Genomic DNA, 27,019 nt, shown 5'->3' with positions numbered 1-27,019 from the left:
GAAAAATCTACAAGAAGTTCTACAACGACAAATTTATCAGAGATTTGTGACGTGAGTGTTAAGAAATTTTGTTCAAGATCTTATTAAGTAATTATACAATGAATACAAAAATGTAAGTTGCTTTTTTGTTAGTGTGAAGCATAAGCCCATCCAAACGAAATCCGGTTTTAGTATTATAAGCCTTCAGATTGGACACTGAGGTACTGGAGAAAAAACTTGAAATATACAGTGGCGAGATCGAATCTCGTCATCGAACATGACTGTCAGTACAGCCTTATAGCCATTATACTGTGACGATCAGTTTCACTGTTCATTAATAAATAGTAGCACATGTCTTGTCTGTCACTTAAAATTAGGGACGGATAGCGAAGATAACCCTAGGCTTGTACAAAATTCAACAACAACAAAAACAATAAAACCGATACAAAAGTTATCTGTATCACTCGTCGTTAGATTGAAAGCAGCTAGCCAACACACCAGCCGTCACACATACTTGAACTACTAATATCGAATTATGGGACTTCATCGTCACTCTTATAACACACTCATAGACAGAAAATCTAGAGAATAAATTCGCAGTAATGGATTTAGAACTGTGCGCCCATTCTAGCTGCTAAGGCACATTTGACAAGTGATTATATCAAATTGACCGAAACAATAATCTTAAAATGTACCATATCAAATACTAAATCTACTGATACAAAATACACATTGCCAACGGACTGAATCCTGGAAAAGACGTACTTTATAAGTATTCTTCTCACACTTTAATAAATATTTAATTTATATTCTAATTTGAATATACAGACTCAAGACCACTCTTATGGAATGACAAATCATTGTTCTGAATAAGATTCAAATTTGCTTCAAGTTTGACTCTTTGACATTAAGGAATTAGTTCATCAACGTATTTTTTTTGTGATATTCAAGATTGTTTTATTACATTTTATTATTAAATTAGGTTGAAGTTTGTCTTTACGACCTCAAGGTAGGCCTGACATGGCCAGATGATTAAGGTACTCGACTCTCAATGTGAGAGGCGGGGACTTGAATCCCCGTCTCCTTCTAGCTATCGGGATGTTAAAAAGTTACGGTCAAATCCACTATTTGTTTGTAAAGAGTAGCCCAAGAGTTGACGGCTGGTGGTAATAACTAGGTGCCTTCCCTAGTCTTCACTGCTACATTATAGAATTTTAACATCGAAGTCTTTAGGTGAAATGAAAAAACAAACGACTTTTAGGAAGTTGTTCATCACCGTATGATATTTAAGATATTTTTTAATATTTCAATAGTAAATAAATAATATAAATTCGTTTTACAGTCTCAGATATATGAACATTAACTTAGTAGCTAAAGTTTCCATTACGTCTTTCCTGCATTACAAGTTTTGGTGGACCAGTTTTTAACTGTTTTGCTACTCGTTTGTCACGTACACAAAATGAGTTAGCTGTGAAGTTAAGATGAACGTAAACTGATATTGATAAATCATCATAAGCGCTGAAAGTAATTTGGCATTAATCACTTTTTCTGTATTTTAATACTGATCGAAATTTCTTTATTTTCTTAAAATGACAAACCACTATATATCTATATATAGGACAGATTAATATTTACACTAAATATTGCTAGAGGAAAATGTTAAAACCCACACATCTGATATTTAAAAATGAAATGAGTTTAATGTATTTTTAACATCAATGTTAATATGTAACATTTGAGTTACTTAATTACGAATGTTTTTCTGTTAAATAAGGATATTATTTATTTTATGTGACCGATTTTGTTTCAGACAAATATATTATTAACATATTTTTGTGTTTATTTCACAAGGATAACAAAAACCCAATGATTTCAAGTGATCTTACAAAAGTGAAATTGATGGATTGCCGAAAACTGAAATTATCAACCAACTCTTTAAACCTGTCGATGAGAATCATTCAAAAACATTTCCATTATCTGCAGAATCAAAAACAAAACCTCCTACACTTCAATATACACTCTCTAAACTCACAGCTCTCGCAGATTTTCTTTGCCAGAATTCAGAGTATAGAATTAAAAATCAACCGAACTTCAATTGCACCTCTTCTTCAAAAGAGCCACAAAGAAATTTATCATATAAAGTAAAACCGAAGTTGAAAATATACAAACACCTTACAATTGTAGACGTTCAAGCTTTCGATAAGGGTGACTACAGCGGTAATGTAATTTACTGAAAAGAAGACATCAGGTCACAAACCAAACAACAAATTGTTGGACACAAACTAAGTTATGGAAACTATTTTATTAATTAGTAAATATTAAACCATATTAAATGTTTCATAATTTCACACAGAGTGAATTTAAAACACAAATAAACCTTTTATATGAAAAATCTTGGAAAGTGTTTTCATTGTTATGAAAACTGTAGAATATCGTTTGAGATGCGAAATCAGAATTTTTAATTTATTTTTGTGTATTTTTAAGGTAACAATAATACATAGATCTGCAATAGATAAAAATATATTTTTCATATATATACACCTAAACACTATTTCAAATTGATCTTCACTAATTTTTTTCTGTACGTTCATGTATCTGACGATTCTTTTGGAAAACATGTTAACAAAGCAGCTTTTAGAGAAAACTTATAAATACTATAACTTATTTATCTATAAAACTAAATGTTTACGAGCTTGTGTTGGTTCTGTTACATTATTTAATTCCCTTGCTTTTGTCAAATTCGTGGTGTTTAGGATATGGTTAAATACATACGTTAAAATTATTCCTTTCATTAAGTTCCCTGCCCTCCTGGACAGTTCAGAAGCAAAAACAGGAAGAATGTGTCCCGTGTCTCAAGGATCATTACAGTGATTATTTTGGATCATACAAATGTTCGGCTTGTCCTGGAAGACGATTTACAAACCCGGAGCCTCTTCACGGGATGCATGTAAACGTAAGTTTTATTACATACTTATAACCGCACTAAGAACCACTTTGTCTCAGGTATATTTATAAATTATATTGCTGCAAATGCTTAACTTTCAAATAACTTTAGATATTCTAGTCAGTATCATTAACAAGTCATGTTATTTATGTAGTTTAATATTATCCACTTCTTATATTGTGAATAAACCAACTTACGTTGTGAACTAAATACCAAGTTCAGACCAGTGAACTGTTTCTACTATTCAAACAAATTATTTTGTTGTGATTTTATTCTTTGGTACTCCTGATTTTATTAGATTTTTGTTTGAAACAGAGGTTTGACTGGTTTTTGTTTCGATGTTCTATATCAGTTACCTTTTAAGATTTTATTTTTTCTTATTTGTTAGTTTTAATGTAACTTAAGTTATTTTTATTATCACTGTTTGTTCCTAATTTTCTCCGACTTTCATTTTTTTTTTTTAAATACATTTGTTTTTTCTATCGATCTGAATTATACGTTCTCACAATACAGAATATAAAATATAGTAACGTATTGTTGTATTTGCAAGTTATGGCCCATTAGGCCACATGCTTAGCATCTTATATCCGAATGATTACAAAAAAGTTCCGAAATAAAAATGTTCTTGTGTCATGGTTGGTAACTACGTAGAAGTGAGGACAATGTTTTAAAAGGAGGCTCAGTTTTCCAATAAATCAGCAAAAAACTTCAGAATTCGACAAGTTAGGAGTATAGGGGGCTCTAATCTATCCTGGACAACTTCATCATTTATTATGATTACTGAAGAGAAGAAACAATTGAAAAACAACATAATTGTGATGAAGCTGACACATATTTCTATTGTTTACAGAGTAATAAACAATAATTTGACTTAACAAAGGATTATAGGCTAAAGGTTTACAAATCAGCAACTGTTTTCATTTGGTAAATGATTGAAATATGGGAATCAAACTATATCTTCAAAGTCCACAGTGTAACGATACAATGGACATTTATTCATTTAGCCGTTTTAAAATTGGTATTAGAATCCGATATACAGAGAAGAGTAAAATTTGAAAAGTGTTTCTGGTCAAAACTGACATAATCAGCGGCTACTAATAATGGTAATGAAATTGAGTACGATCGGAACAGCCCCTCTAGCTTGTAATACCTACAGTTAATTGGACAGATTTTAATTTTAATTCAGACAAAACTGAAGCAGAAAATATAAACTCAATGGAACAAAATTGTACAGCCACCCTCTGAAACATTCTTCGTACGTCTTTGATTTTGGACATAAAGAAATTTGGTAAAACTCCATAAATAAGTATTTATATAAATGTTTGTACAATGATCTCTATATATAGGATGTCTTTTCGACATATTTATTTTAAAAAAAATGCTATATATCTGATTTAATAAAACATCTTCTGTAATTTAAGTTACGACTAGGTTTTAACAAATGGTTTCGGTGCTTCATTCCCGTTAGTTATAGGTATTGAAATTGTGAATGAGTTGAAATTAAATATTTTCGCAGGTTAAATATTACCCAACTGGTGCGACTTGAAAACATTTATTAAGAAACGATATCAATGTTAAACAATGATAATATTGTTTTAATTTCAGCATCCCTCATAGAAAAGTTATTTACTCCTCCACTTGTTTTTTGCCACGGTGGGAATACCACTTCTAATACTTTTATTATGGTAAGCATGATATTTTTGTTGGTTTAATTTGTTTATTGTTAGGTAGTACAGAGGCATCCAATAGGATCGAATTCCCTCAAGTTTATAGGTAATGAGTTTTATGCAGATTAAATATTTCTAACATGTAATAGGCTTACGAATAAGGAAGGTGTGGAGTTTTAGAACTATGCAATTAAACTCGAATTTTTAACTAGAACTTACAGTGGGTGAAACAATTTAGATTCAAGTGTTAATTATCCGTATTCGTTAGAAATATAAACTCACTAGCTAACTCATTTAATATGCAATTAATATTTTCGTTTTTATTTCTTTTTTTTCACTATTTATTTGTAAAAGAGTAGCCCAAGAGTTGACGGCTGGTGGTGATAACTCGGTGCCTTCCCTCTATTCTTTCACTGCTACATTATAGAATTTTAACATCGAAGTCTTTAGGTGAAATGAAAAACAAACGACTTTTGAGAAGTTGTTCATCACCGTATGATATTTAAGATATTTTTAAATATTTCAATAGTAAATAAATAATATGAATTCGTTTTACAGTCTGAGATATATGAACAATAACTTCGTAGCTAAAGTTTCTATTACGTCCTTCCTGTATTACAAGTTTTGGTGGACCAGTTTTTTAACTGTTTTGCTACTCGGTTGTCACGTACACAACGTGAAGTTAAGATGAACGTAAACTGATATTGATAAATCATCATAAGCGCTGAAAGTAATTTGACATTAATCACTTTTTCTGTATTTTAATACTGATCGAAATTTCTTTATTTTCTTAAAATGACAAACCACTATATATCTATATATAGGACAGATTAATATTTACACTAAATATTGCTAGAGGAAAATATTAAAACCCACACATCTGATATTTAAAAATGAAATGAGTTTAATGTATTTTTATTTTGTTTTGAAATTTCGCACTAAGTTACTCGAGGGCTATCTGTGCTAGCCGTCCCTAATTTAGCAGTGTAAGACTAGAGGCAAAGCAGCTAGTAATTATCACCCACCGCCAACTCTTGGGCTACTCTTTTACCAACAAATAGTGGGATTGACCGTAACATTATAACGCCACCACGGATGGGAGGGCGAGCACGTTTAGCGCGACGCGGGCGCGAACCCGCGACCCTCAGATTACGCCTTACGCGCTTGGCCATGCCAGGCCGTGTATTTTTAACATCAATATTAATACATTTGAGTTACCTAATTACGAATGTTTTTCCGTTAAATAAGGATATTATTTATTTTACGTGACTGATTTTGTTTCACACAAATATATTATTAATATATTTTTGTTTATTTCACAAGGATAACAAAAAGCCAATAATTTCAAGGGAAATTGATGGATTGATGGATTGCCGAAAACTGAAATTACCAACCATCTCTTTAAACCTGTCGATGAGAATCATTTAAAATCATTTCCATTACCTGCAGAATCAAAGACAAAATCTCCTACACTTCAATATACACTCTCTAAACTCACAACTCTTGCAGATTTTCTTTGCCAGAATCCAAAGTATAGAATTAGAAATCAACCGAACTTCAATTGCACCTCTTCTTCAAAACACCCACAAAGAAATTTCTCAAATAATTTGAAATCAAAGTTGAAAAAAAATACAAATACCTTATCTGTAGAACAGGATACAAAATCTCCTTCACTTCAATCCACCCTTTCTAAACTCACAGCTCTCGCAGATTTTCTTTGCCAGAATCCAAAGTATAGAAATGAAAACCAACCTAACTTCTGTTGCACCTCGTATTATTAATGTATTTGATGATGTTTCAATGAAGTAGAAGATAATCGATTACATCTGAATAAAACATTTGAAACGTAAAATAATTTTCTGAGCCGACAATATGAAATCTTACATGTTCAATTTATGTTGACTCCATAATTCGTTTATTTATGTGTTGAAACATTTTTAGTATGATGTATCACTGTTTATTTTCTCGTGTTGTTGTACAGGTGTAAAATATAGACTTTATCTGCAACCGTAATAAAAACATAGTGTATAAAAGTTTAATGAAAGTTGATCTGGTATTTTATGAACTAAAGTGTTTATAGAATAACAGTGTATTTAGAAATTTTGTCAATAAATGTGTCAGTTTTTTTTCTCAAGCCTGTAATTTCACATTGTTATTGTAAGGTGTGTTCTACAATAACAGACATAAGCATATTGGATATACAAAATGTTGAAGAATAATACTTTGATTTTTGACTGAAGGTTCTTTTGATATGATAATTGATAAGTCTCTTCTGGTTATAAGCTATATTTAAGTGTCAGCAATATTGCTGAAAGAGTCCCGAACGTTTAAAGACATATTACTGATACTGGTCATGAAGTATACAGCAACTGTTTTATTATAAGAATATTACTAAGTTAGAGTTGTGTCTAATAATTTTTGACAATGAGAATTTATCGAGCTTTTAATATGAAAGTAAATAGTTTTAGTCAGCAAGAAAGAAGCTCAAATCAAAGATTTCTGAAAATATCTATAGAAAGACAAGAATATAGTTTTTGTTTTATTTTGTACAGTATTATATATTAAACATAATTATTTTTTTAGATAGTTGTTTAAACTCTAGTGTAACAAATCACCTTGTAAAGCAAAACAGAAGATTTAAAAATCGTTCCCGATTAATACATTGATTGAAATCTCCTCAGACATAACTTAATACTAGGCATTGTACATCCAGATTTTAACTATGTTATTCAATTTTGAGAGATAAAAGTAGTTAATTATATAGAGTTTGATCGGGAAATGTGGGATAATCGCATCGTAGTTTCAGGTACATTTGGGTCAGCTGAATAAAGGACAGCAGGTCCAACGACTACCTTGCTTCGTGTTTAGGGACCGACTTGTATTTGTTTTACTTATTAGTTGATCCAAGTTATTCAGTATACCTGAACTCTCTTAATGCAGCTAAAATACTCTAATATATAATGTATTCGGCAAACTTTACTAATTTATTAGTCATTTAACTTATACCAAAATAATACATATAGAATTTATAAAAATAACATGTATATTTTAACATTTCTAACGATGAGTTTACAAATTGAAATTGGCACCGATTTCCTGCACTATAGTTCAGCTAAATAATGGGAGATTCTTCAAGACATGTAGTGTGAAATAATTTTGTAATATTAGATTACCTTAATTCGTGAGACATAAATGTAAAATCAAAGTAAATGATCCTTATTCAAACAAATATATGCTACAATGGATGGTTGCGTTTAGAGTAGAGTCAGGTTTGATGTTGTTGTAAGGTGTTTGGATGAAATCACAAGGAATAATAATTCTGTTAAGACCATGTTCCAAACTGAATAAATATCATGTTACTAATTGAATTAACTCATTAACAACACACTCATCCAACCTGGTTAACATTAGATATTTGGAAGTTAATTTTTCAAGAGATCACTCGACTTTCAATAAAAATGTTAAATGTACAACTTCACAAATAATAGATGATGTTATTGCCATTTCTACCACAAAAAGACATGTAGTGTTATTTAGGTGAATGATACAAAACATGTTGAGCAAAGGAAATTTAGTGACTTGCTTGACCATGTTATGCTGGAACTGCATAAATACCAAATGTTAAAATAAATCAGTATTAATACAAGGAGGTAAAAAACACAAGGTATGATTATATACCACAGCCCTAACAAAGAAAGATGTTACTAACGAACTTAGTAACTTTAAAGTAACTACCTCTGAAGTTGACTGGAAACATATTATCAGAAATCAAGTTTGTCATTGATTGTAGGCATAAAGTCGTTGATATGAAAATATTATGCTTCAGATTTACAGAAATTGATTTCGTCATTGGTCGTAGACATAAAGTAGTTGTTATGCATATGTTATGATTAAAAGTATGGCATTACTCCTGTCAACATGTGTCAACGAAGCCATTTTCAAACCTAATGTCCATGTTACTGAGTTACGTTAAAATGTAATTAAACCACTTTAATATGAATGTATTTTAATGAAATTGTTATTATAAAGTACGTTACAACTTTTATATTATCTAAGTTTTACTCCTTTATTTTAGAAAGAAACGTTTAAAAGAGAAATTAAAACTGTTTTTACTGCTACGTGATATTACAAGTGTAAACTTTAACAGATATAGTACATAATACTGTAAGAATATAATAAAGATTGTGGGTATAGAATGGTAAGCTGAAGTATCAACTGTCTTTAATTTGCGTCGGTAAATTTTTAAAAAAAATTCTCGATGGGATTTTTCATTCTAATATTTCTAAGCTTAAGAAATGTAACCTAAGACTCATTTCTCGTATCGGTTTATTTAAAAAATAAATAAGGCATAGCTATAAAAGCATTAAAGAAAGGTAGTTAAACATAATCACAGTAACTGAAAGATTAAACAAAGAGGTAATGTAGGTGTTCTAAAAGTTTATGTATGTTTATCTATTTTTACCTTATATTTATATTTACATTACAGTTTGGTGCTTGTTGTTAAAGCCATGTTTTCTTACCAAGTTTACTCTTCATACTATAATGGAATTTTTGCTTGAATGATACTTGAAAAAACGTTTTTATTATGCAATGTGTAACCTCGAACTTCTCGAAATATTTATCTTGAGTGCATGTAGGTTTGCAGTAGGGTTACGAATTTCTGATTTCACTTCAGTTTCCTCTCCAGAAAAAAATCATTTTTCTCCGCTCTCGGGGTGAACATATGACGTCATAAATACAACACACGCAGATCTAATTTACTGGCGTCATATATATAAAAGAATAGTACTGTCTGTTATTTGGCCATGTAAATACTTCGCACAGTTTGCATGGATCTTTTTCAAAAATCAGTATGGAAGTTCATTAGATCCATGAGGAAATACACAAGTTATCAATTTTGCATTTTGCTGTTTTTTTCCCCCTCATTACTTAGCACCTGAGATGGATCTTCACTAAATTTGGCACGAAGGTTTGTTGCATCCATGAGGTTTGTTTGTTTGTTTTTTGAATTTCGCGCAAAGCTACTCAAGGGCTATCTGCGCTAGCCGTCCCTAATTTAGCAGTGAAAGACTAGAGGAAAGCCAGCCAGTGATCACCACCCACCGCCAACTGTTGGGCTGCTCTTTTACCAACGAATAGTGGAATTGACCGTCACATTATAACATACCCACGGCTGGGAAGGCGAACGCATTTGGCGCGACGCATCCATGAGGAGATATATTCAAATTTATGGTTTCATAATTTTATTTTTGCTATTTTAGGGTGTTTTTTATTATGTGTAGAGACAAAACTTTTCATATCCTTAGATAACCTTTCATAATTATGAATTCTCATAACTTTCATCCACGGTACAGGTACCCCAGCTAGTCATAGTAAAGAATGTTCCTACATGATTTCAGGAAAACAGAGATACTTGATGTTGATTTTTGCAGACATATGACAGAGACATAAAAACACTTACTGTGTGTATTTAGATATTAATCTGAGTTTTGTAATACAGGTTACAGTCACGTGGCTCCACTATCAAGAGGAAGGAGTTTTTTGTATCGTGTGTGAGTCACTTGGTATTCCACTAACATTAATCTTGGTGACAGCTTACGTAAAACGCTGAATGATCCACGATACGTGGTTTCTCCACTTCTTAAACTACAAATTCGGTCATCTTTACCAATCGTTTAATATAAGGATGAAACACTTCGCTACTGCAGCAGTAAGAAGTAGACTATTAGAATGCCTTTTAATAATAATATATTATATATATTTATTGTGATGGTACATCACCTTCCTATATTAAGGTGATACATTGGTCTTTTGTGGCGGAACCAGGGTGGCCAAATAGTTACAAAGTCAGCTTACCGATCAATGGAGCTCAGGTTCAAGACGTGACGCCGCTAAACACGTCCTGCATTTTGACTGTGGGCGCACCATAAAATTGAAAGTCTCTCTGGCAAGTTGTTTGTTTTTTAATTTCACACAAAACTACACGAGGGCTATCTGCACTCGAGAGAAGACAACTAATCATCACCACGCACCGTCAACTCTTAGCCTACTTTTATACCAACGAATAGTAGGATTGACTATTATATTATAACACACGCACGGCTGAAAAGGCGAGCATATTTGGTGGAACAGCTGCTTCAAACACCCGACTCCCAGATTACTAGTCGAGTGCTCTAACCACATCACCTATTTGTGATAACGTGTTATTGACTGGCTACCATCTCTCTGGTATACTGACCACACTCTTTACATTTTGTATATCAGTATGTGCTGTTCGGGATGAAAATTCTATTTGAAGAATTTATCATTTAGTTCTATAAATTGAAAAGCAGTTTATAATTAGTCTAAGCGTTGTTTAATGGTTATCGTGAAGGTTGTCAATCTGAGAACCGATGGTTTGTGTTTCTTGGCTCTTCACACTCAATACTTTGAAATAGTAAGAATGTCATAAAGGCGGTAGACAAATCTCACTATTCAATTATAGTAGCCCAAGAGACTGCGATGGGTGATGTTAACGAGATCCCTTCTCTCTAGTCTATAATTTCGAAATTAGGGACAGCTAGCATGTACAGTTTGTGTGCAGATTTCAAGTATCAAAAACAACAACAAAACTGTTTATCATTAAAATGTGTACTTACATCTTATGGTACACATTGTATTATAAGTATTAGAACATTGTAACATAACCAAGTATTATAACATTGAACATGGTAACATCATCAAGTGTTAAAATATTGAATATTGTATTATTACTAAATATTATAATATTCAATATTGTAGCAATATCAAGTGTGAGAATATTGAACATTGTAGGTAGCATCATCAGATATTACAGTATTGAGAATTCCTGCTGTAATCTTGAGTAATAATACAATTGTTAATATTAAAATTATAAAATACTACTATCACTGTAAAAATGAGGATGTTGTATTTGTCTATGGTGGTTATAAATAGTATTCAGTATTTAGATGTTTCAGTTTTTTGGTGTGGAAATCAGAATGACGACATTTAAAATAAACATGTTATATTAAGTTCGACTGATATTTGTTTTTTGCTTTTTTGTGCTAAAATGAAAAAATGTTGTTTAAAATAGATAAGTTATATTAGGGTATGTGTGTTTGAATGATGTTGTTTGAAATAGATAAGTTATATTAGGGTGTGTGTGTTTGAATGATGTTGTTTAAAATAGATAAGTTATATTAGAGTGTGTGTGTTTGAGTGATGTTTAAAATAGATAAGTTATATTAGAGTGTGTGTGTTTGAATGATGTTGTTTAAAATAGATAAGTTATATTAGAGTGTGTGTGTTTGAATGATGTTGTTTGAAATAGATAAGTTATATTAGAGTGTGTGTGTTTGAGTGATGTTTAAAATAGATAAGTTATATTAGAGTGTGTGTGTTTGAATGATGTTGTTTGAAATAGATAAGTTATATTAGAGTGTGTGTGCTTGAATGATGTTTGAAATAGATAAGTTATATTATAGTGTGTGCGTTTGAATGATGTTGTTTGAAATAGATAAGTTATATTAGATGTCTTTGAATGATGTTGTTTAAAATAGATAAGTTATATTATAGTGTGTGTTTTTGAATGATGTTGTTTGAAATAGACAAGTTATATTAGAGTGTGTGTGTTTGAATGATGTTGTTTAAAATAAAAAAGTTATATTAGAGTGTGTGTGTTTGAATGATGTTGTTTAAAATAGATAAGTTATATTAGAGTGTGTGTGTTTGAATGATGTTGTTTGAAATAGATAAGTTATATTATAGTGTGTGTGTCTTAAACAGAATGATGTTGTTTGAAATAGATAAGTTATATTAGAACACTTTCGGTTAACCGAAAGAAGTGGTTTGCACAAGTGAAAATGAATCAGTAGGTGCAAGCAGTAGTGGTGTATAAACTGTCTACGTTTTCAACCTCAAATAGACAGAGTCTATAACTCATCCGTAATAAATCTCAATTTTGTCTTGTCTCACCACAAAATCTTCTGTGACGTGTCTACAGTATCATTTTTATGCTTTATTTCAAACTGCATACGAAATATTACGGGATATTACTGATGTATGAATACTGACTTCCATCTTAGACATGGAACTTTACAAATTTTACAAAGACATGGTTGATTTCACAGTGACATCCATAGCCAGTTTCCCGTCTGCTTATTTTGGAAGGATGACCTAATCTGACTGAGTGAAGCACATTCCACTTATTAACCTTGGACTTCGTCACACTCATAGGAATAATCAGCGACGTTTATTGTAACATTATCCTGATCTGTGATTCTCTACTAGTTTATTCCTGGGTTGTTTGGAAAGTTCCTTGGTTTTTATAATTGGTTTGTTGTATCACTACGTGAGTTGTGGCTTGAACGGATACATTTACTGTGTAGTCAGTTTGATTACACAAAGATAGTGATCATTACACTAATTTTGTAACTTTTCGAACTACATTTTTGCACCTGAACTGATTTACTGCTGCGGTCACAAAGATGTTCAGTACTCATGCGATTGGGTATATTCTAATTTTTTTTTCAAAATCTAATTTATTTACTTACATAATAACGTTCTTAGATTTTTCAGTTTGGAGTAGATTGTGTTCCCTTTAAAAATAAAGTCCAATTTCGAAATTTTCATTATTGGTGGGGGACGAGGTTAATACTTTTACCTGCTGCTGTAACTAATCAGCATCAACTCACGCACTACTATTCACCAAATAGTGGGATTTGACCGTTGCTCTTATAACACACTCATAGCTCCAAAGAACAAGTATAGTTCGTTTGCTGTGCTGTCAATTAGTGTCTTTCTACCATATTGAGGGCTGGAATGCTAACATCAAGAGGTAAGTATTTATCTTACTTTCCCACAAATGGTAGTAACTTTTTTTTTATTTCAATTAATTCTTTACTTGGGAAAGTAGTCATCTTCCCACCTGTCTGCAGGCAGTGAAGGGTGATATAGATGTGAAACGTTGTGAGCTTGAGCACCCACATCTCGCTCTCCTAATTTATATTTTTATATCTACTGCTACTCTTTACTTCTTATGTGAGACTGGCGAATGGAGGTTAAGACTGATAGACGGTGTATCCCCACCGCTATGGGGGTCCTACTTCTCAGTCACCTCCAAAACTTAGGGTACATTTTATAATTCCCCATTGTAGCTTGTACCCTGGGATATTCTCAGCTGATGCAGCGTGTTTTTCTTTAATTTGTTTCTGTTTCGGCCTGTTTTTGAGTTACAATAATAAACTGTATATATATATATCTTTGTCGCACTAATGCGAAAAGAGCATAATCAATAGCATGATAACACTGAGCCATGCTTTTTCGGAATCATACCAAACTGAGGCCCCGCTAGTACAGCGGAAAGTCTATGGATTTACAACGCTAAAATCAGGCGTTCGATTCCTCTCGGTGGGCTCAGCAGATAGCCCGATGTGGCTTTACTATGAAAACACACACTCAAATTGAGATGAAATATAGAATGTGGATTTCAAACATTTGACTTTATTTATGGATTATGTGGACAAAGTTTTGCTGGTTGGTATTTTTATATGTGGTTTCGTGCATTTTGAATTTTTCTTTTCGAACAAAATGCTATTAATATCAGAGTACAAACCAATTTTGGAATATACCAATATATTACTTTTTGATAAATATATGTGTATAGATATATATTTGCGCAAAGAAAGAAGACATCTCGAAGAAAAATATTTTATTTTCTAGAAGCGAATGTTTTTAGTTCTAAATATATTTAAAATGATTAAAAGAAATATTTATAATTAAATATCACTCTTCACTCTTTATTTTTTAGAAGCGAATGTTTTTTTAGTTCTAAATATATTTAAAAATGATTAAAAGAAATATTTATAATTAAATATCATTCTTCACTCTTTATTTTCTGGCACACCTTCGAATGTATAACTATAATACTGATATTTATTGATTGTCCCGCAACATGACGACGGGAAATTAAACATTGTTACTTACCGTTATGGCCGGCATGGACAAGCGTGTTAAGGCGTGCGAACTGTAATCTGAGGGTCTAGGGTTCGCATCCCCGTCGCGTTAAACATGCTCGCCCTTTCAGCCGTGGGGCGTTATAATGTGATGGTCAATCCCACTATTCGTAAGTAAAAGAGTAGCTCAAGAGTTGGCTGTGGGTGTTGATGACTAGCTGCCTTCCCTCTAGTTTTACACTGCTAAATTAGGTACGGCTAGCACAGATAGCCCTCGAGTAACTTTGTGCGAAATTCAAAACAAACAAACAAACTTACCATTATCAAAATTTGGCGCCTTTGCTTTTATGCAATATATCTTACATTGTTCAATTTTTGACCAACACGCTTATAACTTTAATAACCTATGATATACAGGACGATATGTTTCTTTGATTATTTGAATATAAGCACAAAACTGCTTATTGTAACATCTGTGCTCTGCCCACCATGTGCATCTAACCCGGTTTCTAACATTGTAACTTCGCAAATATACCGCATACCACTGGGATTTTTAAAAGAGAACAAGATGAATAAATATAACATAAACATACTTCGCTATTTTCTCCAATAAAGTATTAGAAAATCTACATACATTATCAATAGGTGCTTTACTCTCTCTATGGAGGGAAAAAAGTACAGTATCACTAAACTTAAAGTACAAAGAGACTGTACCATACTTATATTGAAGACTTATCAAAGCAGTATTAGAAAAAAGCAAACTAAAATTATATTTTGTTAATATTACAAATACTATAGCTAGAAATTTGGCTTGGAAAAAAATATTCCTGCCACAAAAAATATTACTAAATTTTAAGAATCCTGATTAGACGCTATAATTATTTGGTCACCTGAACAACATTTCATGGAATAGACAAAGAAAAGACAATCAGTCGGCAGCACCAGTCACGTGAAACGGATACTTTTAACTAATTAACAGAACTGGTTGTTACTCTTATTACGCACTCACAGCCGAAAGTACAAGGTATGCTTAGAGGTGCAACGTGTTTAGTCCAACATTTTCAGATCCTCTGTCTGTTAAACTACTCTCTAGACATATTCGTTCCATAAAATATTCCAGAGAATAAACATTTTTGTGAAATAGAAGATTAAGTGTTATTTTACCCAAAGCAGTTTTTCTGTAAATTAGACAAAAACATTAGAGTTACTCAGCTGTTCTTTTAATTCCTACGATTTTTTTTCTTATTTACATTTGACTATCTAATGTTGATGTTGTGAATTATTTCCATGATGTAATGTACATTAGACTGTCTAATGTTTATGTTGTGAATTATTTCCATGATGTAATGTACATTTGACTATCTAATGTTGATGTTGTGAATTATTTCCATGATGTGATGTACATTAGACTGTCTAATGTTTATGTTGTGAATTATTTCCATGATGTAATGTACATTTGACTATCTAATGTTGATGTTGTGAATAATTTCCATGATGTGATGTACATTTGACTATCTAATGTTGATGTTGTGAATTATTTCCATGATGTAATGTACATTTAATTATCTAATGTTGATGTTGTGAATTATTTCCATGATGTAATGTACATTTGCCTATCTAATGTTGATGTTGTGAATTATTTCCCCGATGTACAAGATAGATGTGAGAGTCACCTCATAACATTATCTTGTTCCGTAGGACCCCTGCCAAGGCGGTTTTTCCTACGAGTAGTAGAAGGTTAGCAGAAGTCATATTTATGGCACATAACATGTTCTATGGTAAATACTGTGATAAAAACGAATTATTTCCATCCTCACTTCCTTTCATTACCATTCGCATCGCTAGAAATAAGAGATTTTCGTATTAATATTTAAAAGCGAATAAACCAAACTCAAGAACATAACTGTCTTTTCTATTTGTTAACCATTGAAATAAGCGGTATTCGAGATGCAGACGCCTGACTGGTTAGCTACATCGTGTATTTTCTTTTATAGCAAAGACATATTGGGATATCTGCTGCGCCCACCGGGGGGAATCGAACGCCTGATTTTAGCTTTGTAAATCCGGAGACATACCGCTGTACCAGCGGGAGGCGGTTAGCTACATCAAGTGTACGGTTAGTAGAGACGAGTATCCTAATCCTAGCTGATCTAAATTTTCAGAAGCTTTTAGTGAAATAAAAACTACTTATCTGAAGCAAGCAAACAGAAAGTTCATTGCATAACTGACTTATAAATGTTAAGCTCTTCAGTTACTATCCGCTGATACAGATATAACACAATTAAAGATTTGTCAATCCCTAAAAACCCTAAACATCAAGCTTCCAACACTTCCACCTACGAACAACTTGTTTCAGGATATTAAAGAACCTAAGAATGACACTCGAGTTCAAATATGTTGAGATATATTTGACATAATATAAATAAATCTGTTGTTTTACCATACTTACATCCGTATTAACAAATTATACAATACATCAATGTAATTTATAGATAAATGTAAATATACAATAGCTCTTTAATTTAAAAGAGTAAGTAAAAATATTGTTTGTTTGTAATTTAGTGCAAAGCTATTCGAGGGCTATCTGCGCTAGCCGTCCATAATTTAGCAGTTGTAAGACTAGATGGAAGGCAGCTAGTCATCACCACCCACCGCTAACTCTTGGGTTACTCTTTTACCAACGAATAGTGGGATTTACCGTTACATTATAACGTCTCCACGGCTCAAAGGGAAAGCATGTTTGGGGTGACGGGGATTCGAATCTGCGACCCTCAGATTACGAGTCGAGTGTCTTAACCACCTGGCCATGTTGGGCCGGTGAAAGATATTGAACTTATCCACAAAACAAATAAAAACACCAAGAATTAAAAATGTACAATGATTTATTGTATAAATATACAATTAAACCCTGCATGTTTCGGTAGAAACAAATTCCACCGTCTTCACGAAACCAAAAGAAACACAGGATAATTCGTTTTTATGCACCCAAATATACGTGTATAATATACATTTGTACACTGCAATCTATAGAATATATTTCCAAAAAAATCACTTCTGTGGCAAATCTCTTTTGAAAATCATTTTAGTCTTAAGAATGTCTAAAGATCATCTTATGTTTAGTTCATTTTAACTTAATTTTATAAAGTTTTTGAACTTTATCTCATTCAGTGTTATCTTCACGATTTATCATAATATTCGCATATTTATTAGCCTTATTAATCTATTACGACCTATGTATGAGTTTGGAGTTAAAGTAATTTCATTTTATAAACTTGTGTGAACGTAAACATGAATAGGGATTGTCATACAACTGAACAGCGTGTGTATTTAGTTGTTGAAGATGACCTGACGTGACACATGCACTCACACTATTATGTTTTCATTTCAAAATAAAGCTCTACGCCAGTTACATTTTCAGTTAAGCATAATATAATATTTTATTATTTCATAATTTGCTGTTTTTGAAAACGTATCGACCAGGTGTTTATGTTTATAATTACATTTCAAAATTATTCTGAGTACTGGTTAACTACAGATACCGATAGGTTTAAAAAATGATGGCCAATTCATCTTGTTCGTTGACTGTTTCGTTCGTTTAGTTATGCTAATATACTTTTAACCCTTGTTGACTACTGCTCAGTCTCTTCCCTGTAAATAATTAAAGATTCCCTTAGGACATCTGCAGTTTTTTTTTGTAAAATAGCTAAAAGGAGTAGAAACGTTGAAGACAAAGCTTGCATGTTACAGAGAAGTCTTACAAAAGTTTCATTAAAATGAATAGATCCCAGTGTTGGGCTGTAGTCTCAGCTAAGTACGATTCTCGTCCTTTATTAACTTATCGCGCTTCGCTTCATCGTTCGTGACGCTGCACCACGTGCGATGCATGAGAGTATTCCGAGCACTACAGAGCTGTTTATACTTCATATGCTTATTAGGAATTATAAACAGCTTATTGTAAACAAGACGATCACGATATCAGATAGTGTGTTTGCTTCTTGTCCTAAACAACGCCTTATGCACACAGAGGGAAGGTCAGAGACCTTATAATTCAAGTGTAACCGTCTTTAATTTTGATTGGAAACGGCAAGCAATGCTCAGTACCTGCAGCTGGTACTCTTCAACCAAAAGTAAAATTGACCGTTATATTTATAACATATCCACCGCTAAAAGCAGGCAACCAGTTCAGTAGCACCATGTCTCGAACCAGAGATCATCAGATCATACTAATCATTGAACTCCTGAGGTTACAACAATAAATCTGTAAAACATTAGACTATATAACGTTACGTACCTTCCTAGAAGAAAGGTCTTCAGTAGTATATAGACTCACACATATAGACACACACGCGCGCGACTTTTTTGATTATTTGATTTAAATTCTGTCAATTATTATAAACATCTTTACGTCATTCAGAAATCACGTTATTATATGTTTTTAATTGTTCCCTGTCGAGTATCTTACCAAATATATAGTCACTGAAACATCGGTAAAATGAAAGTCAGCAACAAGTTCGGAAAACAGTCAACAAACAATAATGAGGGAGATATTCTATACATAAACCACAGAGTCTGGTGATTTGGACGCTCGACTTGCAATCTGCGGGTCGCGGTTTCCCATTCACTTCACTGAACATGGTCTCTCTCTTTCAGCCGCGGACACGTTATAATTTAACGATCAATCTCACGTTGGTTATGATTGCTAAACTAGAGCAAATAGACCTCTGCGCGATATTGAAAACAAGTCAAACCACAAATATAGTAAGTATGTGTCAAACATTCTGTGGGATAGTTTGATTCTCAGCTTATACATTTTGACAGTTAATCTCTCTTGTATACTAATATGTGATGTGCCTGAGGATAGTGAATGTTGTTGTCTAATTTAGTTATTTTAATAAAATAGATGCCTGAAGGTGGCGAATTTTGTTTTTAAATCTCATCAATAAAGTATGTTTCATGTAAGTTTTATTATAGATGGCGTATCGTTTATATTCTCTCTAAAACACAATCGCATTTTTTTCGTTGATTCCACAAAAATACATGTTCATATACACATCTTCACACATAAAACTTCATAAATACATTTTCAAATGCCCCTCAGTGGCACAGCAGAATATCTGCGGACTCACAACGCTAGAAACTGAGTTTCGATACCCGTGGTGGGCAGAGCACAGATAGCCCATTGCGTAACTTTCTGATTAACTACAAACAAACAAACATTTTCGAATACGTTTACAAGGATCTTCACTAAACCTTCTTCTATGTCATTTTAACAGTTCGTAACCAAACAAGAAAAACAAACAAACTTATTCTTTCATTACAATTTTCTTAATAGTGTAACAAAATGTTCTAGTAGTTTCAATGTCCTGTTGAGAGACAACAGATAGCTTGTTGTGTAACTGTGCGCTAAACAGAGCTCAGCAAGAATATATTAATTTATGTTCTTTGTGATTTCGAGTATATAATATTATACCAGTTGGAGAGAGCTGTTCACATACTAATATTGAATTAACTTATTTTTCATTGAGATGACGAAGCTCTACTATCATTGTATATAAGTAATTTAAATATCACAGTTGTTCTGATTGACCATATATGTAAATTAACACCCTAAATTTGCCAATTAATTTAACAGTTTAACAGAGACCGGTGTTTTATGTTTCATCCGAGAAATATCTATGAACATAATGATATAATATATACTAACTGACTAATTTTGTTCAAAAATAATTCATTAGGTTTCATATTTCATGACATTTACAACTATAGCATTGTAATTTTATATAATCGTTGGAATTCATTTATAAATAGTGTTTATTAAGTATTGAACTAGCAGCCCCTCAAAATATCTGTGGTAAAATTATTATTTTTATTACAACAGTACTTCTTTAAATACCACGAAAACTTTAATTACAGACATCGAGATCTAAACGTCCACTTGTCTTCGGCCTAACATTAGCTTAGTACTACTGTCTGTATTCGATAAAATGATAATTTTACAGTGTAAGTTGTGTATGTTCTTGCTATAATTTTATGGCTAAACTTTGTCATACATAATATTATCAGTAAGTAAACATATAATGTTTATATTATGATAACTTCATATAAAACACGAGGTAACATAAATTCACATAGAACATTTGATAAGATGGCAACTTCATACACAATATTTGGAAACATAATAATTTCACATAGAACATTTGGTAAGATCACAACTGTATACAGAACACCTGGCAACATGACAACTTCGTACAGAATATTTGGTAACCTAATAACTCCAAAGATCACATTTGGTTAAATGACAACTTCATACAGATCACCTGGCAACATGACAACTTCGTACAGAACATTTAAAAAGATAACAAGTTCACACAGATCCTTTGGGAAGGTGACAACTTCACAGAAAACATTTGGTAAAATGAGAACTTCATACAGAACATTTGGTAACGTGACCACTCCATACAGAACATTTTGTAATATGACAGCTTCATACAGAATATTTGGTAACATATCACATTGGTAGCTGATCCAATTTTTAAGGGAGTTTCTACGACCAATTGAACAACGTTTACAATGGATTGACATTTGTTCAAATTTAGAAAACAGTTGAAATATTGTTTCTGTGTACAGTTCTGAACTACATCTACATTAATCAAGTTGCGTCCTTTACTTCTTCCTTTAGTAAAAGTTACGTCTTTGATGTTTTCCTTTATCGCACCCTCCAGTGGCACAGCGGTATATGTCAGGCTTATATCGCTAGAAATCTGGTATCGATACCCATGGTGGGCAGAAAACAGATATACTGTTATGTCATTACAAACAACAATATCAGTTGGAATTTCTAGCAAAAGAAGTTATTTAGTGAAAATGAATCAGCTGAATTAAAAGTATCAGTTGACTTGTGGATGTCACGTGTATCGGTTCTCTCGGAGGCAAAATAAAGGATTCCTCATTAGCAGACCACGTTCACTGGTACGTCCAAACTCTCGTTTAACTTGACCTGTGTTTACCGTAATGTAAGTTGTCAAATATTGAAACTGTTATTATGTTATGAAGAGTGTCATTTAGAGTTATTTATTTAATATCCTTGAGACGTAACGACTGTGTCATCTTCGTTATAAAAGCTGAACTAGATAATATATTTTATTTAATACGTATAGAGGGCATGAAACGGAAATTTTTCTCAGCCACCTCTAACGTTACACAATGTAACAACACGAGTATGTTATAATAAAAACCAAACAGAAAGTTTTGCAGCAGAAATTTTTTGAGAATATTGTCTACTATGAAGAATTTTTCATTTCCTAACGTTTAATAAAATCATTAAGAATAATTTTCGATTCAAATGAATACAACGACTCACACCTGGCTATCTGCTGAGCCCAACGAAGAGAATCATACTCTTCATTTTAACGTTGTAAGTCCGTAGACTTATTGCTGTACTAGCAATGAGCTAACCCTGGGGTAGTGATGTTTCCTCGAGACTTTACACTCATTCTCTAAAGAAATTTTTTTCTGCACGTGATTTTGTGTAAGTAACCTGTAATATTTAATATCAAATGTAACACTATCAATGTTTAGATAATAAATTATAAAAGTGACTGTTCAACAAGTGAAGATGTGTACAACCTGTTGTGTTCATTTATGTGATAAAAACTTATACCTGTAAAGCAACTTTTACTTTGTATGTAACACTCTTAAGTAACAAAAGAAACTAAGAATGATGAAAGAGCAGAAATATATTAAAGCTATAGTTATGGAATCGAGTGTCTTGGACACCTGTGAACATCGATCAAGCTCCTTTCAGCTATGACCTGTCCAGCTATGTCTGGAAAGCAGAAATAAAGCATTCCCGATACCTAATTGCTTAATTAATTGCCCCAAATGAAAATTACAGTTTGCCTAGAAAGCAGTTAAGGGTGTAAATTAGGCCTTTCTATTTGAAATATATTAGCTAAATTTGGAAAGAAGACCTTCTCGTGGTTTGTGACGCTTCCACACATCATAATGCAGACAGCATTTTCCCCTTCTTTATGGAGTTAAACAAACATGTTTTATTTTCTCAATCATTAAATACTTTTTTGTGACTACTTCTTTATTTAATTAATTCAGTCACTAGGTATTAAAAGAAAGTTGATAAAAGATTTACATAAAAGTTCTTACCATGAAGACATCGAAAAGTCTGTATCGATAGGTCTTGTGTCTATCTCTGGCATCTTGAAAACTCTCACTGTACGTTATAAGTATTAGTGCTGACAGTGAAATTCAGCAAAGGAAGATGAGCATTGTGTAGTACCTGTTGTCTTCATTTCTGTGATAAAAACTTATACCTGCAAAGCAATTTTTACTTTGTATGTATCTCTCTTGAGTAACAAAAAAAATTAACAATGATGAAGGATCAGATTTATATTAAAGCTATAGTTTTGGAAGCGTATGTCTAGGACACCTGTGGACATTGATCAAGCTCCTTTCAGCTATGACCTGTCCAGCTTTGTCTGGAAAGCAGAAATAAAGCATTCCCGATACCTAATTGCTTAATTAATTGCCCCAAATGAAAATTACAGTCAGCCTAGAAAGCAGTTAAGGGTGTAAATTCGGCCTTCTTATAAGAAATATATTAGCTAAAATTGGGAAGAAGTCCTTCTCGTGGTTTATGACGCTTCCACACATGTCACTGCACAAAGCAGTTTTCCCTTGTTCATAGAGTTAAATAGTCATATTTTATTTTCTCAATCATTAAATAACTTTTCGTGATTACTTCAATTTTTAATTAATTGAACCACAAGGTATAAAAAGAAGGTTCATGAAAGATTGACGTAAATGTACTTACTATAAAGACGTCGAGATTACTGTTTCGATAGGTCTTGTGTCTGTCTCCTGCATCTTGAAAACACTCACTGTACGTTATAAGAATTAGTGCTGACAGTGAAATTCAGCAAAGGAAGGTGAGCCTTGTGTTGTACCTGTTGTCTTCATTTCTGTGATGAAAACTTATGCCTGCAAAGCAACTTTTACTTTGCATGTAACACTCTTCAATAACAAAAGAAACGATCAATGATAAAAAAGCAAAAATATATTTAACCTATAGTTATGGAAGCGTGTGTCTAGAACATCTGTGAACATCGATCAAGCTCCTTTCAACTATGAAATGTCCATCCTTCTCTAAAATGCGGAAACAATCCATTCCTGATACCTAATCGCACAGTTAAGTGCCCCAAGTGAAAATTAAATTTTGCCTCGAGGACAGTTCAGGGTGAAATTCGGCCTTTCTATTTGGAATATATTAGTTAAAATTGGGAAGAAGTCCTTCTCGTGGTTTATGACACTTCCACCCATGGTAATACAGGCAGTAGTTTTCCTTTGTTTATGGAGTTAAATAAACATGTTTTATTTTCTCAATCATTTAATACTTTTTTGTGACTACTTTTTTATTTAATTAATTCAGTCACTAGGTATTAAAAGAAGGTTGATAAAAGATTTACATAAACGTTCTTACCATGAAGACATCGAAAAGTGTGTATCGATAGGTTTTGTGTGTTTCTCTGGCATCTTGGAAACTCCTAGAGTACGTTATAAATATTAGTGGTGATAGTTAAATTCAGCAATGGAAGATGAGCATTGTGAAGTACATGTCTTCATTTCTGTGATAAAAACGTATGCCTGCAAAGCAACTTTTACTTTGTATGTAACACTCTTCAGTAACAAAAGAAACTTAACAATGATGAAAGAGCAGAAATATATTATAGCTATAGTTTGGTAAGCGTGTGTCTAGGACATCTGTGAACATCGATCAAGATCCTTTCAGCTCTTACCTGTCAATCTTTTTTCTAAAAAGCAGAAACAATGCATTTCCGGTACGTAATCGCACAGTTAAGTGCCCCAAGTCAAAATTGCATTTTGCATCTAGGACAGTTCAGGGTGAAAGTTCGGTCTTTCTATTTGGAACATATTACCTAAAATTGTAAAGAAGTCCTTCTCGTGGTTTATGACACTTTCACGCATGTTAATGCAGACAGCAGTTTTCCTTTGTTTATGTAGTTAAATAAACATGTTTTATTTTCTCAATCATTTAATACTTTTGTGTGACTACTTCTTTATTTAATTAATTAAGTCACTAGGTATTAAAAGAAGATTGATAAAAGATTTACATAAAAGTTCTTACCATGAAGACATCGATAAGTCTGTATCGATAGGTTTTGTGTGTTTCTCTGGCATCTTGGAAACTCTCAGTGTACGTTATAAGTATTAGTGCTGACAGTGAAATTAAGCAAAGGAAAGTGAACATAATATAGTACCTGTTGTCTTCATTTCTGTGATTAAATTGTATACCTGCATAGCAACTTTTACTTTGCATGTATCATTTTTGAGTGATAAAAGCAACTAACAATCATGAAGGAGCTGAAATATATTAAAGCTTTAGTTTTGGAAGCGTGTGTCTAGGACATCTGTGAACATTGATTAAGTTCCTTTCAGCTATGACATGTCCAGCTTTGTCTAAAAAGCAGAAACGATGCATTCCCGATACGTAATCGCACAGTTAAGTGCCCCAAGTCAAAATTACATTTTGACTCGAGGGCAGTTCAGGGTGTAAGTTTGGCCTTTGTATTTGAGATAGGTTGTTAAATTTAGGAAGAAGACCTTCTCGTGGTTTATGACGCTTCCGTACATGGAACTGCAGATAGCAGTTTTTCTTTGTTTACAGAGTTAAATAGTCATATTTTAATCACTAAAATAACTATTGTTGAGTACGTCTGTATTTGATTAATTCAACCACGAGGTATTAAAAGCAAATGTTTGAAGTTATTCGCAATGACGACCATGCAACTCACTACTGTTACCTCTTGTTAGTCATTTCCTACCCTCTTTAGGTCTTCTTTTTAGTGTGGTCTTAAACTTTTGAACAGGTAGTACTTAGGCTAATTTCATAATGTTCAAATTTTCTCTGTTAATTTTTTTAAATTTTATTTTTCCTTTTCTTATTTTCATGTTTCGAAGATCTACTCAAATAAGTGGTTGAGTCTTACGACACAAAATGCATATTTTGTTTTTATATTCATTGGCCTTAAGATTTTGGCCAGCAGTGTTATGTTGAAGATATATATTTTTGGTAAATCCAATAGCAAGAATTAATTTGGTGATATTTTCTAATCTTACTATTATTTTTAGGACATGGAGTGAATATCTGTATCTGTGTGTCCGAAATAATAAATACATTGTGTCACTACCTATTTATTGGCACCACGAACAATAATATATAAAAATTCCCACTTTGGTATTCTAAATTCAGACAATTGTAAAAATAACTACGATACGTACGAGAAACATTTGTTTATCAAAGAACAGATATTTAAAGTACTGTCCTTGGAAATTAAGTTCTTGAAATAAGAAACAAAATTCAGACAACCAGTAAGAAATATTCACTTTACTCTGCAACCTGTGAGAGGCCAGGCAGTTAGTGTTAACTAACACTATAATGTTTTAAAAAGCGTCGTACTAAAAAATAGGAAAAGGGACTATTTGGTAACAATAACTCGACTTTCACTAGTACTAAATCTGAATGTTTGATTGTATCTTTATTAATGTAATTTATAAATATGCTTTTAATGAATGTAGTTAAAAAATCTGTTCATTTTTAAATAAACGGTACCGTACGTAATAGATCAAAAATAGTATTTGTGTTATCACAATGAGAAAAGTTTTTCTGTCCATTAATTACCGTAAAAAAGGATAATTTTCTCTTAACAAATAGTCCCTTTTCCTATTTTTTAGTACGACGCTTTTTAAAACATTATAGTGTTAGTTAACACTAACTGCCTGGCCTCTCACAGGTTGCAGAGTAAAGTGAATATTTCTTACTGGTTGTCTGAATTTTGTTTCTTATTTCAAGAACTTAATTCAGATTTATAAAATGACCTCATGTGAATATACAATTAAAATATTTATAGAAAACTTTACACCTACAAATTGTACTGGTCGAAATACGCGTGAAAGGTAAGTAATTTTTCATGCAAGGTAATTTTTTGCTGTCACATTTTGTGCTTTCTTCTCAAAGTTCGGCCGCTTAATTTAATGTCTCGTCGCTATAGTTACAATGTACAAATACTCAGCAATATTGTGGTTCCATTTTATTGTTGTATTTCTTCACATTGGTTGGAAGTGTAACAATACTCTTGACTAAATTGTAATGAAATGACGTAAGCAAACGAAAAGATAAATAACAGAAAAATAAAACTGGTAAGTGAGGGATAACAGCTGGAAAAGTCAGAAGATATTCTTAGTTGAGTTATGAAAACGAAAATTTATTTTTAAATCTAGTTAACAAGTTGTATATAGAATATAAATAAAGGTTTGTTTCTCGTGATCACAGGAATGTTGATTTGTTGGTGTAGATCTCACAGCAACAAGTTTTTGATGTGACAACGTTTATTTGTCGTCTGTAGATTTATTCTATACATACAACTTTAACCTTTACATATATA

This window comes from Tachypleus tridentatus, chromosome 3 (genome assembly GCF_004210375.1).
Source record: "Tachypleus tridentatus isolate NWPU-2018 chromosome 3, ASM421037v1, whole genome shotgun sequence".
Lineage (NCBI taxonomy): Eukaryota > Metazoa > Arthropoda > Merostomata > Xiphosura > Limulidae > Tachypleus > Tachypleus tridentatus.
This window is presented reverse-complemented; position numbering follows the sequence as displayed.